This window comes from Triticum urartu, chromosome 2 (genome assembly GCF_003073215.2).
Source record: "Triticum urartu cultivar G1812 chromosome 2, Tu2.1, whole genome shotgun sequence".
Classification (NCBI taxonomy): Eukaryota; Viridiplantae; Streptophyta; class Magnoliopsida; order Poales; family Poaceae; genus Triticum; species Triticum urartu.
In genome coordinates, this window is record NC_053023.1 from 5,503,301 (window position 1) to 5,521,178 (window position 17,878).

Consider the following 17,878-nt stretch of genomic DNA (forward strand, 5'->3'; position numbering starts at 1 on the left):
TGTTTTGGACAATTTGGTAATTAATACATAACTTCATTACTTCAAGGGAATAAAAGAGCATTTTACATGTTGTGCTCTTCATTTATTGGTATGTATGTTTCTCAATATGTTTTCGTCATGTTTGAAATATAATAAGTTAATTTATACCTATCTAATTGAAAACTTACTTTCATAATCTATATAAAGCATCTTCACTCTTCATTGTTTGATTGGACTACATGTTTTCATATATCTCCTCTAAAAACATTTTACATTGAATTATATGTTTGTTGAGTTTTGAAGTAGAAAGTATATAATAATAAAATTCTAAACTGGTATGATGGTTTTGTGCTAAAAACATTGTGTTCTCAAGCTTCAGTTTCTCATTTTTTCTTCATTTATGGATTTCTTATGTGCTGAATTCTAAGTTAAACATGTAAGTATGTAAATCTTATGTCAATAATAATGAATATTCAAATATTTTATGTTTATTGATTGGGAAAGTATTCAATCAGAGGCAACATCTAAGTATATCAAACTGCAACAATCAACCAAAATGAACTTCTCACAAAGTAAATGTGTTAACTTTTGTATAAACACTTGAACAGTAGTCTCCACACACATACGTAATAATTTATATCTCTGGAATCATACTTCCCATCTATGTTGGTGTAGTTTTTAGATCCTATATTATCAAGATTCTGGTTATATTGTTTGCACTTAGGCATATCTGGTGCAACTAAATATAAACTTATTATTTATCTTGTGATGAGTAGTGAGAAGTGGCATAGTCGCAAACTTGATTCATTCTAAAAAACAATTTCGAACATACTCCCCGCCCCCTCACGGTACGCGCGGGAAAGCATTTTGGATGATATATCTCAATATCTCATTGGGTGTTGAAAGTTGCTTTCCAGTTATATAGGGTGCTACTTTTAGTAAGTGTTGACTATTTTTAGGTATTTTCGGAAATACTACTGATCCACGTGATGGTAGGAGGATAATGATTAATCTAGACCTTAAATTTTACTCCTAGCCAAGAGATGTCGAATGTGCTACATGGTCACATTATTGGGTCAACTAGGAAGCTAAATAAATTTCCTAATTTAACCGTTCCGTGGAATATAAACATTCCTTTAGGTACACATTAAAATGAGTGAGACTACTTCATAAACCGTCTATATGCTGACATGGGTGCAATTAGTTTGTCTTGAACATGTAAATAACACTCACTTCTGCATTATATTTCAAATTCCATATATCTATCATCATCATATTTAACAATAAGAAATATATTCTCATGTCCCATGTGTCATGTTGGCAGATTTTCTTTCACACATTTTTGTAATGTTTTTGTGTTATTATAATGCAAGAATTTTATCCATTGGGCGTTTGTCTATCCAATATAGTAGAAATATATTATTCAGTTTTATATTTTCTAGTCATGATTTAGAAATAATGCACGATGGAAGTGTTATAGTATATCGTTATATGTCTTGGATCTACTTTGGCAAACCTCAACTTTCAGGCAGGCATTTTCAATCTTCAAGCAAGCAGCACATCGATATGTCCTCAACTCCTCGCGCATTTTTTGGTTCTCAATCGCCATTATTTTGTTCTCAATCTCCAAACGCTCATTCTGTTGCTTGATGGAGAGCTTCTGTGATGAATATCATTAACTAGTTTAGTATATTGGTAGTATTATATTTAACTATGATAACGTGCTAAATATCAATATTTATTATTGCAATCAAGACAACATAACAACAATAACATTGTGGCATGTCAAAAAATATTATACACTTGATAAGATTAAAGAATTTTGCATGATAAAAAAGCACATAAATGTTTGTTGGTGCCTAAAAGATTAAGACGCACAAAAATAAATTTATATGGTTTTGTGTTGTCACTTTGCGACCTTAATCTGAGGACTCATCTTCATGACCAACAACTTGGCTCGTTTTGATGAAGATCTTGAGTTTCCATCCATTTAGTTGACACCGATGAAATGCTCTCCAATATGACTGTAGAACCAATAAAGTGTATGTATCAAAACAATTAACACCTCTGGAATAATATGATGTTTTATTATGTGAAAAGAAACAAATTGCCTCCTATATAAATATATACATGAATAACTATCAATGTATACACGGATATTTTAAGCCTCAGATGACTATACATATATGCATATTCATAAGTCTATATGTGAACTTCAGACTTCCAACTACTACAACAAATTTATAGCATCTAAATAGAAGTTTCTTTTGTTTTCAGAGTGGTGTGATTATTGTAAAAAAATTAAATATTTATTTTTAACAACAATAATAATCTATTATCAACCATGACACAAATCTGGGAACAAACATGTTATATATTCCAAAGTATTCCTAGTTTTCCAAAAGTGAAAACTAAACTAACTAGGAAAAAGCAATGACAAGAAAGAGAGTATGTTTCACAGAAATAACATGGATGGATTAGTTTATATGTTTCACATAGATAAATGACGACTTTAGTGTTTTGTTGTTCTGATCCTTTAGTGAACATGCGAGCATTTTATCTATTGAACAAGAAAAGATCTTCTACTTTTAGTCAATCAAGTTAAAAAGATCTTCCACTTTAAAAGAGGGAAATTTTTGATTAACTGAGCCATTTTAGGATAATTTTTCTATAATCTAATAGAAAATTCTAAAACTTGTTCAAGTTCTTGTTTCGAACTTTCATGTGAAAAAAACTCTGACGACAAAGAAAGTGACACATGTCTGATATAAAAGATGAAATTTTAGTCATCCTTTTTCTTCAAATCGACTATTTTTCATTCAATATTTGAACATAATAAAACTGAACAAATAGAACACAATTATCCACTAATGTATACTTGAAAACATAAAGGAAATAACCTAGTTTGAGTACTTCTCAAACATAATTGCTAATCTACCATAAAGGACACTATGATGTGCAAAACCAAGAAAAAATGGTCAAACATATATAGTATGTAGGGAAAGAAAATAAGTCCAGGAACCGTGCGAACAAACACAAACGACAATCCTTTCTTTGGTGCGAGCATGTACCAAAAAACAAGCTATGATTTTTGATAATACAAAATATAAGAACTCGTAATTTCAAGTTATGCATAGTATGCCTACAAAATTTCAATGAAAGAATGCCCTTTATAACTTTGAAAAGCATACTAGATAGCCTTGTTGCTCTGTGAGTCCTCCTAGATCATAGGGGTCAATGCTTCTTTCTTTGTGCTGGCAACAAAGGGGTGCTTTATAGGATGATCACACAAAGCAATATCAATTTCTGGCCAGTACAACTTCCATGCCCAATATTTAAGTAGGATTGGTGCCTAAAGATGCATGTCGCACTACAGATAGATATTTAGATAGATAGGGACTGCGTTATTTGGAATAATAGGAAACTGTGGGTCAAATCCTGTCGACCGCCTTTTCTGAATGATAGGGCATGACCTCACGAGTTGTAGGATGCATAAGATCATAAGAAAGATAAAGTTGAACATATGCATATCCTTTTCCCGACACACTTTCGGTGCATGGGAGACGTAAGAGCCTAAGAAAGATAGAGTTGAAGATATACATATCCATTTTCTGACACACTTTCGGCGCATAGATAGATGGAGCACTACTTTAATAAGTAATATAGAAAAATGTTGGTCTAACTTCCTCTCTTGTCCTAGTACCACCCACAGTACTCATCTATTGATATGTGGCGTCGATGTTAGGGTGTGGGCTGCCAGTTTGTGCAAGTCTAGTACACGTAGTGTCGCGTCTAGGTTGCCATGGGTGGGCTCCTAGGAGGTCCCACCACTTGAAAGAATGATGTGCGAGGCTTCAATGTGTTGGCGGTAGGTCCTGTAGGACCAATAGTTATCAACCAGAGGGGGGGTGAATGGGAGATCTAAAAATTGTTTTGAAACTTGAAAGCTCTTGGTACAACACAACGGAAAATAATTTAAGCACAAAAAATCTACAAGAGATTATCACACTAGAAGATAAAGTAGATATAATAGAAAGATTAGACAAAGGACTCTATGAAAGAGATGATACCATCAAATTCTATTCAGATTTTTGGGAGTTACAGGTCTTTGGGAATCAATTAAATTGAGTCAAGGGGCCATATTTCAACATCAGAAAGGAGGAGGAGGAGGAGGAGGAGGGGCATCTTCCTCCTCTCCTACGGCTATGTCAGAATTCCTCTAGGGGCACTGCCATCATCGCCATTGCATTCATCCATCTCCACGACAATCTTCTTCCTTTGTATTGGGGCTTCTCCATCACAAAGCTTCTCAATACTTAGGCAAACATGATTGTGTTAGGAATTATTTCCCTAGTATTTATTTCATCTTTACCTCTATGTTTGATTAGTTATTTGTTTGATGGCATTGGTGACATAGTATGAAGGTTGGTTGCACATATGTACATTACTCGTTCTATTTTTGTATACAAGGTCAGTTTGTTTTTCTTGTCAAACTTTGACTTATAGTTTTGGTCAACCAAATATAGGTTATATGCCATAAAAATATATCATCATAAAGTTCTTTGGAATGTGCATGCAGTGGCATACTTTTTGTGGCATAACTCAATTTTGTTGGTACAATTAATGGTCAAAGTTAGACATAAAAAATATGAAGTGTCCTTATATAAAAAAGTGGAAGTATTAATTTCTATGATATCCTTTGTGGCTTTTGTATGAGTGCGCACGTGTATTATGGGAACCCATATGTTTTCTAATGCGTTATGATGAAGGGTGAAGGGGATGGGCGAGTGATAGAAATCATATCCCACTAGTACGGAGTTATAGCATATGGAATTATGGGGACCCCTGATCTTTAAGCTATGATCGGTTTTTACCTTAATAATTTCCAGTTTCTAGGCGTGTTGCCCTTTGGGAGTTTAGTCATAAGTACATGTGAGTCATTGGTTTTGCAACATGTAACCTTAGGTTCCACCCAAGAAATAGAAACGAGATTCACTTGTGAGGGGAAACACATATTACATCTTACATAATGCCTTGTCTACCCTATTCTATTATACTACTCTACGACCTAGTCCATGCCTCACCATTTTTTGCATTGTGGGGACATTGGATAGAAAACACATAGGTATAACATTGTCTTTTGCATTTCCATTAAAGCAATCTCTAATAATGACAACTACTTTATCACAAAATTGTCAATTGCCTAGAACACTTGCTCCCATTGGATATCATTAACTCCTTGACAACCATAACACACTCGCTCTCTTTAGTTCTTGCAAACTATTTAATAACAACACGAACTTTAATTGACTTGCCTCTACAAGCTAAATAAGACATATTCACTTGAATCTTTGTAAAGTAATCACTTAAATTTCATAAATAACATACATAACTTTCAAAACATTTTACATGAAATTCTCTTAATTTATGGGTATGGATGTCTCTCAATATGTTTTCATCATTGAAAGGACGTGGATGTCGCATAGAGGGGGGGGGGCGGTGAATAGGCGCTTTAAAACAACTAGTAGAGTGCCCGTGCGTTGCCACGGGCCTTTTAATTTTTTACTTTTGTATTTGCTATATAAAACTCCGTGAATTTTTGGCCCCTTCCAATGACATTGCTTTAGGACCCTCGCGAATGGATTATTTCTGAACATCGACATAATCCATCTCCGTCTTCTCATAATATGCAAACATAAACATATATAGAAATTCATCTTTTGAATTATCATGTGCAACATATCTATACAGAAGAAGAACAATTGTTTGTTTCCATCTTTTTTTATTGTGTAAAACTCGATTAGTTTTTAGTCTGGTCCATCGTAGTTCAGTAACTTTCCCAATTGACAATCTAACATTCTATGAACTATCATCGTCCGAACTAAAATTGACGGTGAAAATAATCCCATGGAAATTTTTTATCTTTCCTCAAAAAAAGTCAATGTACTTGAAGTATCTGGAAATTAAGTACCACTTAGGGATCTCTTGGGGAAGAATAAGTGTGCCTCGATTAGAAAAATACCTTATCTACTGCACATCTTCATGAAACCTTGTTGGAGCAAGAGAATACAAATTAAATTCGGTGAGAGTTGCATTGTCGATACATAAAACCACCCATATACTTTAGTCTCTTGATAGCACAATCCATTTCCAATAGAACAAAATTTTATAGCACTTGCCTTTCCAATAAGACAATTATCAACCATCCAGTAGAGTATCAAACTTCTGGTGCTGCCTCATCAACCTCACATGAAGTATCGCCAACCAGCCAGTGATGTCAATGGCAATTGTAGTAGAAGTGAAACAAGGAATTATATAGTTACTTGCAACAAAAACCTAAGAAATATTAAATCAATATCTGAATTACAACACAACATTTGGAATAAAACATTGGTAAGATAATCATGCATGTCGATCAATACTATGTGATGACTAATTCTAATAGGCATGATATATTTCTACTAATGTAAAGTGAAAATAGATATATTGAAATGCAATTGGAACCGAAGTCAAGAGAAGAATCTGAGAAAATAAGTAGATTCAATGTGTGAAAATAGATAAAACATGTTTATTTATTTATTGGTTCAGCGCACGACCATTTGTGAGATAACACAAATAAAATTTGGCTTCAGGACATTGACGACTGAGATCGTGTGGATGCTCTAAATCCCTGATTTGACCAAAATGAAAACGTTAGCACCATTCTTGACGTGCCGATGACTCTAAAACTGCCAAAAGAGAGAAGACGTTCGAACAAATGTGATTCGTACCCCTCCCTTTGTTCTACTTTTCCTTCGATCTGTACAGCTTCTTCCTCCCAACCCAAACCCCTCTTTCCATCTACTGGGTAGGAAGCCATTTGAAGTGCGAGGAGAGAGAGAGAGAGAGAGATCTAGGATCATACCGAATCGCACTTCCCACCCAACCAACTCATTAGATGGCACACATATTCTAGTGATTCCACACAAATCATGTCCCATCTGTACTCCAGCGCGACAGCCAGAGGCCACCACGCTCCCCTCTACTATGTGTCTATCTTCCATGGCTGGCGCAAGGTGCTGTACGTCTCTGTTGTAACTGCATAGCCTACTCTTCAAGCTTATACAGGGGTGGGCTTTGCATGCATGCACCTCCGTGTGTCTCTCCTCTCTCCATGCCATGCTTATCTCTCCATCTCTTCCATATATGGGATATGATTTGGTTGATTACCGGGAGCAGATTACTTTCCATCTCAAGGGACGAGAGGGGATGGACATGAGGCAATCCGGGTGGGGGCGGGTTTGGAAAGAAAAGCATAATCAGGAATGGATCGGGAACGAAGCAGAAGGAAAAAAATCGGTGGGGTTGTTTTTATTGTTCGATGGGGAAGTCTAACCAAACGAAATGACAACGTACTCCCCCAATAGCAGTAGAGATTATGGTTAGGCTTGAACACGTGCGGAACAAAACTAGCATTTAATTTGTTTAGCACAAAACCTAAGTATACCAGGCTCAACTATGTGCACCAACAACTTATGCTAAACAAGATAAACAACTATGTGATAGTAAGATATATACTTAAAACACGAAGGCTATCACAAAGTAAAGTGTATAAGTAAAGAGGCTCGGGTAAGACATACCCGAGGCACGCGGAGACAACAATGTATGCCGAAGTTCACACCCTTGAGAATGCTAATCTTCGTTAGAGTGGTGTGGAGGCACAATGCTCCCCAAAATGCCTAGGGGCCACTATATTCGCCCCACGCCCTCGCATAATGCAAGATACGATGATCCCGCTATGGGACCCTTGAGGACAGTCACCGAACCCGTACAACTGGCGACCCTTGGAGCGATCACCGAACCCATACAATTTGGTTGGAGCAATCTCCACAACTTAATTGGAGACCCCGAAGCTTGCCTGGAGCTTTACACCACAATGATTAAGCTCTGCAACACAACCAACTGTCTAGGGCACCCAAGCACCCAAGAGGCACAAGCTCTAGCTAGGGTGCTGAAACACCCAAGAGTAATAAGCTTCTCAACTTTCACTTCCACGTATCACCATGGAGAACTCAACCTAGTGCAACTAATGCAATGACAAGAACACACGAATTGCTCAAGTCCTGCACTCTCAAATCCCACCAATGCAACGAAAGCTATGGAGGAATATGAGAGGAAGACCAAGGAGAACACAAAAGAAACTCCAAGATGTATATCCACAAGGTTCCCCTCACTTAGAGGAGATATGAATTGGCGGAAATGTAGATCTAGATCTCCTATCTCTTTTCCCTCAAAAAGATGCAATATTCATGGGAGGAATAGAGAAAAAAAAGCTTTTGGAGGTCCACAATTGCAGAGAAAGCTTGCAAATAAATGTTGGGGAATTGGGGAAGAAGACCTCCTTTTATAGATGGGGCTCAGATCCAACCGTTATGCGCACATGTCGTGCACCAAAGGTAGTATCGCTCAAGGGAGCGATACCACCGCTTAGCCCAGTCAATGCAACCCAATGAGTACTGAAGTACTAGAACGACAGTTTCACCGGAGTGGTACTACTGCCGCCGACTAGCGGTACTGCCGCTAATTGTCGAAGGGTTACAGAGGAACCAGCGGTAGCCAACACATCACCAGAGCCGAAGTACCACATGAAGCGGTACTACCGTATAGTGCTAGCAATACTACCATGAATTGGCGGAGATCATACAAAAGACTCAACTCAAGTGGAAGTAGCTGCGGTACTGCCCAGTAGAAGTACCACCTAAGTGGTACTACCGCGAGCAATTGAGGGGAACACAAGACTCCAGCCAAGCGAAAGTAGCGCGGTACAAGCTAGCGGAAGTACCGCCGAAGCGGCACTACCGTGGGCACCAGCAGTACTACTGCCCAGTCTCTGCCAAAAGACCAATGCACAACAGATGAAACAAGTAAGACAGAAACTGTCATAACTTCTGCAAATGAACTCTGATTTCGACGAACTTAAGATTGATAGAAAGCTAACAAAAAGAGATGTCAAATCACAAATAGAAATATGCCAATGATATAGAGGTGTGAAACCACCATCAGTGAAGAATCGACAATAAATTCCAACATGAAAAACATAATAGATGATGCATAGAAAATCCGTTTTCGATGAACTTGAGCTTGTCATGAAAATGACCACAAGCTCCAAAACTTACATAGAGAAAATCCAAACAAGAACCAAGAAAGATGATGCCAATTATGCAATGGTTTGAGCTCCCTACGAGCGATACAATCAAACTACTCACTCGAGTGCCCCCCCTTGATAGTACGACAAACAAACATATAACCCGGTCTCCCAACTAGCACCATGAGACTGGTAAAATAGAAAACCTATCACAGTCAAACCTTTGCCTTGCGCATAGTCCACTTGAGCTAGATGATGACGATCTTGACTTCCTCAAGTTGGACCACCTTTCTTGATAGCGTACACTTGATGAAGACTACTAGATTGATCCCTCGTACTCTACTATGGGTGAGCCTCTCTTAGACACATCTTCACATATCCATTATCACGAGAATGAATGGCAAGCTTCAAGTCCAATCTCTTCGTGATGCTCCACTTGAACTTGCACACTGTAACCTTGATGACGATCACCACTTTGATGTCATCTTCCATGGGTTATATGATATCTTCCTTTTCGATATCAACCTTGATAACACCGCAACCTTTCCCGCCCAAAGCATGAAAAAACCCAAACTAGGTCATGATTGGCATTTTATCTGAATATTAGGTATGGTAATATATTTATTTCAAATACCCCGAAAACAATTAAGTTAAATACTAGGAAATTATATTTGGGTTGGGCCGGTCCTGGCTCAACTTGGGGTTTTCAGACGTACATTGTTGAGCCCAGCCCGGGGTATGATCGGGTCAAGGTCCACCTAAAGCTCAACCCAAATGAAGGAAAAAAAGGTCCAACTTCCTGCCAATTCATTTTATTTCCCCTAAAAAACACTCATCTTATTGCTCACCGCCGGTGACAAATCCCACGCGGCGCCAGTGCCCGGCTCGCACGCCCTCCAACCCATGGCGCACGACCTCCCCCCACCTCAAGACATGCTTGCAATAGGCTCAATTCTCACATGACCAATCTCTGGATAACTCCTTGAATAACACCTTACTAATACATAATCTTATTCTTATAACCTTGAAGCCAACAAATGGTCTTCAAGCAATACCTGTGGACAAACCACTACTAGGAAAAGGGCTAGTAATGGCGCACCAGTTTTGCCCACTAATGGCGCACTACTGGTGCGCCATTAGTATCACGCCACTAGTACCGGTGCGCCATTAGTATCTGGTATACTAATGGCGCACCGAGCAGTGCGCCATTAGTATAGAACACCATGCGCCATTAGTATGCCTCCCAGGGGGCCATATTTAACCATGTGCTTTGGCATACTAATGGCGCACTGTTGGGTGATGCGCCATTAGTGTGATTATAACAGTGCGCCATTAGTGTCTTGTGTGGTGCGCCACTAGTATGAATATTAGGGATTTTTTTTCATTTCTGATATTTTCACAGGTTAAAAAATATTAGAGATAACATACAACACAGATCTCCTTAGCTTACATACAGGGGGCCATATGTAACGATGTTACCTGCGTCCACCAGATCATATCCAACACACAAGTTTCATCATATATACATACATAGCCAACACATAGTTCCATCGTTACATATTACAAAAGTTTCACAATGTTCATTCAACACCGTTATCCATCAATTCACAAAAGTTTCACATTGATACAAAATAAAAACACAAATGGAAAAGAAACACTCCATCCATGCAAGCTTCCGTGAATTAAATCAAATCTGCAAAATGATAAACAAGAAGTTAGATGAAGAAGAAGAAGAAGAAGAAGAGAAGAAGAAGACTAGAAGAAGAATAAGAAGAAGACTATAAGCTTATTTTGTAAACTTGATCATTTTGTGCTAACATAAGTAATTTTGGAGCTATAGGAAACTAAGCATATAAGCTCTAAGTTAGCATATTAGAGCCAACTTAAGTAAAATGAAGCTAACCTATGTCATTTTGGATAAGAAGAAGAATAAGAAGAAGACTAAGCTTATTATGTAAACTTGATCATTTTGTGCTAACATAAGTAATTTTGGAGCTAACCTATAGGAAACTAAGCATATAAGCTCTAAGTTAGCATATTAGAGCCAACTTAGGTAAAATGAAGCTAACATATGTCATTTTGGATAAGAAGAAGAATAAGAAGAAGACTATAAGCTTATTATGTAAACTTGATCATTTTGTGCTAACATAAGTAATTTTGGAGCTAACCTATAGGAAACTAAGCATATTAGAGATAAATAGGTAACTAAGTATATATATATATCATTTTGGAGATCTGACATACCTGACATAGTTCAGTTCTCATTGTTCTTCTCCTTCTCCTTCCTTAGCCTGATGCGCCAAGAGCGGCGAGGCGGTGGAGGCAGTGGAGGCAGCTGTGGGATGTAGTCTTCTACCACAATTGGCGTGGTCATGTCGCCCAGCTGTGGGATCACCGGCGCCACCACCGGTGCGTGGTAATTGTCAGGCACCACTACCATCGCGAGGCCATCCTCAGCCACCGCCAACTCTTGCCCATGGTCAGCCACCACCTGTTGGGGAACGTTGCAGAAAAAAGAAATTTCCTACTCGTTTCACCAAGATCCATCTAGGAGTTCATCTAGCAACGAGTCATCGGATGCATCTACATACCTTTGTAGATCGCGTGCGTGCGGAAGCGTTCAAAGAACGGTGATGATGTAGTCGAACACGACGTGATCCAAATCACCGATGACCAAGCGCCGAACGGACGGCACCTCCGCGTTCAACACACGTACGGGACGGGAGACGTCTCCTCCTTCTTGATCCAGCAAGGGGGAAGGAGAGGTTGATGAAGATCCAGCAGCACGATGGCGTGGTGGTGGATGCAGGGCGTCATAGTAGCAGGGCTTCGCCTATACTACGAGAGAGAGACGTAACGGGGAGAGAGGGAGGCGCCAGGGGCTGGGTATGAAGTCCGTCCTCTCCCCCACTATATATAGGGGTGCCATGGGGGGGCGCCGGCCCTAGTAGACGGATCTACTAGGGGGGCGGCGGCCTAGGGTGGGGGGCTTGCCCCCCAAGCAAGGGGCGCCCCCTCTAGGGTTTCCCCCCCAACCCTAGCCGCATGGGCCCTTGGGGGGGTGGCGCCCCAGCCCACTATGGGCTGGGTTCCCTCCCCCTTCAGCCCATGGGCCCCCCGGGATAGGTGGCCCCACCCGGTGGACCCCCAGGACCCTTCCGGTGGTCCCGGTACAATACCGGTGACCCCGAAACTTGTCCCGATGGCCGAAACAGCACTTCCTATATATAATTCTTTACCTCCGGACCATTCCGGAACTCCTCGTGACGTCCGGGATCTCATCCGGGACCCCGAACAATATTCGGGTTACTGCATATACATATCTTCACAACCCTAGCGTCACCGAACCTTAAGAGTGTAGACCCTACGGGTTCGGGAGAAAAGCAGACATGACCGAGACGACTCTCCGGTCAATAACCAACAGCAGGACCTGGATACCCATGTTGGCTCCACATGCTCCACGATGATCTCATCGGATGAACCACGATGTCGAGGATTCAATCAACCCCGTATGCAATTCCCTTTGTCAATCGATATGTTACTTGCCCGAGATTCGATCGTCGGTATCCCAATACCTCGTTCAATCTCGTTACCGGCAAGTCACTTTACTCGTACCGTAATGCATGATCCCGTGACCAGACACTTGGTCACTTTGAGCTCATTATGATGATGCATTACCGAGTGGGCCCAGTGATACCTCTCCGTCATACGGAGTGACAAATCCCAGTCTTGATCCATGTCAACCCAACAGACACTTTCGGAGATACCCGTAGTCTACCTTTATAGTCACCCAGTTACGTTGTGACGTTTGGTATACCCAAAGCACTCCTACGGTATCCGGGAGTTACACGATCTCATGGTCTAAGGAAAAGATACTTGACATTGGAAAAACTCTAGCAAACGAACTATACGATCTTGTGCTATGTTTAGGATTGGGTCTTGTCCATCACATCATTCTCCTAATGATGTGATCTCGTTATCAATGACATCCAATGTCCATAGTCAGGAAACCATGACTATCTGTTGATCAACGAGCTAGTCAACTAGAGGCTTACTAGGGACATGTTGGTGTCTGTTATTCACACATCACATGTATTACGATTTCCGGATAACACAATTATAGCATGAATAAAGACAATTATCATGAATAAGGAAATATAATAATAATGCTTTTATTATTGCCTCTAGGGCATATTTCCAACAGTCTCCCACTTGCACTAGAGTCAATAATCTAGTTACATTGTGATGAATCGAACACCCATGGAATTCTGGTGTTGATCATGTTTTGCTCTAGGGAGAGGTTTAGTCAACGGATTTGCTACATTCAGGTCCGTATGTACTTTACAAATATCTATGTCTCCATCTTGAACATTTTCACGAGTGGAGTTGAAGCGACGCTTGATGTGCCTTGTCTTCTTGTGAAACCTGGGCTCCTTGGCAAGTGCAATAGCTCCAGTGTTGTCACAGAAAAGTTTGATTGGCCCCGATGCATTGGGTATGACTCCTAGGTCGGTGATGAACTCCTTCACCCATATTGCTTCATGTGCTGCCTCCGAGGCTGCCATGTACTCCGCTTCAGATGTAGATCCCACCACGATGCTTTGCTTGCAACTGCACCAGCTTACTGCCCCACCATTCAAAATATACACATATCCGGTTTGTGACTCAGAGTCATCCAGATCTGTGTCGAAGCTAGCGTCGACGTAACCCTTTACGACGAGCTCTTCGTCACCTCCATAAACGAGAAACATTTCCTTAGTCCTTTTTAGGTACTTCAGGATATTCTTGACCGCTGTCCAGTGTTCCTTGCCGGGATTACTTTGGTACCTTCCTACCAAACTTACGGCAAGGTTTACATCAGGTCTGGTACACAGCATGGCATACATAATAGAACCTATGGCTGATGCATAGGGGATGATGCTCATCTCTTCTATATCTTCTGCCGTGGTCGGACATTGAGCCGAGCTCAATTTCATACCTTGTAACACAGGCAAGAACCCCTTCTTAGATTGATCCATATTGAACCTCTTCAATATCTTATCAAGGTATGTGCTTTGTGAAAGACCTATGAGGCGTCTCGATCTATCTCTATAGATTTTGATGCCTAATATATAAGCAGCTTCTCCAAGGTCCTTCATTGAAAAACTCTTATTCAAGTAGGCCTTGATGCTGTCCAAGAGTTCTATATCATTTCTCATCAATAGTATGTCATCTACATATAATATGAGAAATGCTACAGAGCTCCCACTCACTTTCTTGTAAACGCAGGCTTCTCCATAAGTCTGCGTAAACCCAAACGCTTTGATCATCTCATCAAAGCGAATGTTCCAACTCCGAGATGCTTGCACCAGCCCATAAATCGAGCGTTGGAGCTTGCACACCTTGTCATCATTCTTAGGATCGACAAAACCTTCCGGCTGCATCATATACAATTCTTCCTTAAGGAAACCATTAAGGAATGTCATTTTGACGTCTATTTGCCATATCTCATAATCATAGAATGCGGCAATTGCTAACATGATTCGGACGGACTTTAGCTTCGCTACCGGTGAGAAAGTCTCATCGTAGTCAACCCCTTGAACTTGTCGATAACCCTTAGCGACAAGTCGAGCTTTATAGATGGTCACATTACCATCCGCGTCTGTCTTCTTCTTAAAGATCCATTTATTTTCTATGGCTCGCCGTTCAACGGGCAAGTCAGTCAAAGTCCATACTTCAGTTTCATACATGGATCCTATCTCGGATTTCATGGCTTCTAGCCATTTGTCGGAATCCGGGCCCGCCATCGCTTCTTCATAGTTCGAAGGTTCACCGTTGTCTAACAACATGATTTACAAGACAGGGTTGCCGTACCACTCTGGTGCGGAACGTGTCCTTGTGGACCTTCGAATTTCAGTAGGAGCTTGATCAGAAGTATCTTGATCATTATCATTAACTTCCTCTCTAGTCGGTGCAGGCACCTCAGGAACATTTTCTTGAGTTGCGCCATTTTCCAGTTCAAGAGGTAATACTTCATCAAGCTCTACTTTCCTCCCACTTACTTCTTTCGAGAGAAACTCTTTCTCTAGAAAGGACCCATTCTTGGCAACAAAGATCTTGCCTTCAGATCTGAGGTAGAAGGTGTACCCAATAGTTTCTTTTGGGTATCCTATGAAGACGCATTTTTCCGACTTGGGTTCGAGCTTTTCAGGTTGAAGTTTCTTGACATAAGCTTCGCATCCCCAAACTTTTAGAAACGACAGCTTAGGTTTCTTCCCAAACCATAATTCATACGGTGTCGTCTCAACGGATTTCGACGGAGCCCTATTTAAAGTGAATGCGGCAGTCTCTAAAGCATAGCCCCAAAAAGATAGCGGTAAATCGGTAAGAGACATCATAGATCGCACCATATCTAATAGAGTGCGATTACGACATTCGGACACACCTTTACGCTGAGGTGTTCCAGGCGGCGTGAGTTGTGAAACTATTCCACATTTTCTTAAGTGTGTGCCAAACTCGTGACTCAAGTATTCTCCTCCACGATCTGATCGCAGAAACTTGATTTTCCTGTCACGTTGATTTTCAACCTCACTCTGAAATTCCTTGAACTTTTCAAAGGTTTCAGACTTGTGTTTCATTAAGTAGATATACCCATATCTACTTAAATCATCAGTGAGCATGAGAACATAACGATAGCCACCACGAGCCTCAACACTCATTGGACCGCACACATCAGTATGTATGATTTCCAATAAGTTGGTTGTTCGCTCCATTGTTCCTGAGAACGGAGTCTTGGTCATCTTACCCATGAGGCATGGTTCGCACGTGTCAAATGATTCATAATCAAGAGACTCTAAAAGTCCATCTGCATGGAGCTTCTTCATGCGTTTGACACCTATGTGACCAAGGCGGTAGTGCCACAAGTATGTGGGACTATCATTATCAACCTTACATCTTTTGGTACTCACATTATGAACATGTGTAGTATTACGTTCGAGATTCATAAAGAATAAACCATTCACCATAGGAGCATGACCATAAAACATATCTCTCATATAAATAGAACAACCATTATTCTCGGATTTAAATGAGTAGCCATCTCGAATTAAACGAGATCCCGATACAATGTTCATGCTCAAAGCTGGCACTAAATAACAATTATTAAGGTTTAAAACTAATCCCGAAGGTAGATATAGAGGTAGCGTGCCGACGGCGATCACATTGACCTTGGAACCATTCCCGACGCGCATCGTCACCTCGTCCTTTGCCAGTTTCCGCTTATTCCGCAGCCCCTGCTTTGAGTTACAAATGTGAGCAACTGCACCGGTATCAAATACCCAGGAGCTACTACGGACACTAGTAAGGTACACATCAATTATATGTATATCACATATACCTTTTGTTTTGCCGGCCTTCTTGTCTGCTAAGTATTTAGGGAAGTTCCGCTTCCAGTGACCGCTTCCCTTGCAATAAAAGCACTCAGTCTCGGGCTTGGGTCCATTCTTTGGCTTCTTCCCGGCAGCTTGCTTGCCGGGCGCGGCAACCTCCTTGCCGTCCTTCTTGAAGTTCTTTTTACCCTTGCCTTTCTTGAACTTAGTGGCTTTATTGACCATCAACACTTGATGTTCCTTCTTGACTTCTACCTCCGCTGATTTCAGCATTGAGAACAACTCAGGAATGGTCTTTTGCATCCCCTGCATGTTGAAGTTCATCACAAAGCTCTTGTAGCTTGGTGGAAGCGACTGGAGGATTCTGTCAATGACCGCATCATCCGGGAGATTAACTCCCAGCTGAGACAAGCGGTTATGTAACCCAGACATAGTGAGTATGTGCTCACTGACAGAACTATTTTCCTCCATCTTACAGCTGAAGAACTTATCGGAGACTTCATATCTCTCGATCCGGGCATGAGCTTGAAAAACCATTTTCAACTCTTCGAACATCTCATATGCTCCATGTCTCTCAAAACGCTTTTGGAGCCCCGGCTCTAAGCTGTAAAGCATGCCACACTGAACGAGGGAGTAGTCGTCAACACGTGTCTGCCAAGCGTTCATAACGTCTTGGTTCTGTGGGACGGGAGCTTCACCTAGCGGTGCTTGTAGGACATAATCTTTCTTGGCAGCTATGAGGATGATCCTCAGGTTCCGGACCCAGTCCGTATAGTTGCTGCCATCGTCTTTCAGCTTAGTTTTCTCTAGGAACGCGTTGAAGTTGAGGACTACGTGGGCCATTTGATCTACAAGACATATTGTAAAATATTTTAGACTAAGTTCATGATAATTAAGTTCATCTAATCAAATTATTAATGAACTCCCACTTAGATTAGACATCCCTCTAGTCATCTAAGTATTACATGATCCGAGTTAACTAGGCCGTGTCCGATCATCACGTGAGACGGACTAGTCAACATCGGTGAACATCTTCATGTTGATCGTATCTTCTATACGATTCATGCTCGACCTTTCGGTCTTCTGTGTTCCGAGGCCATGTCTGTACATGCTAGGCTCATCAAGTCAACCTAAGTGTTTGCATGTGTAAATCTGTCTTACACCCGTTGTATGTGAACGTCTGAATAAAACACCCGATCATCACGTGGTGTTTTGAAACAGCGAACTGTCGCAACGGTGCACAGTTAGGGGGAACACTTCTTGAAATTATTATGAGGGATCATCTTATTTACTACCGTCGTTCTAAGTAAACAAGATGCAAAACATGATAAACATCACATGCAATCAAATAATAAACATGACATGATATGGCCAATATCACATAGCTCCTTTGATATCCATCTTGGGG

At 40.7% G+C, this 17,878-nt stretch overlaps 1 long non-coding RNA gene across 1 annotated transcript; it reads right to left on the minus strand.

The window, feature by feature from the left end:
- Window positions 1-1,413: 1,413 nt before the first annotated feature.
- LOC125540580 lies at window positions 1,414-3,258 on the minus strand. The gene is made up of 3 exons (XR_007297344.1): window positions 3,171-3,258; window positions 1,898-2,003; window positions 1,414-1,639 (listed from the first exon to the last, which is right to left on the minus strand). It is a non-coding gene; the product is annotated as an uncharacterized LOC125540580 (long non-coding RNA).
- Window positions 3,259-17,878: the final 14,620 nt, after the last annotated feature.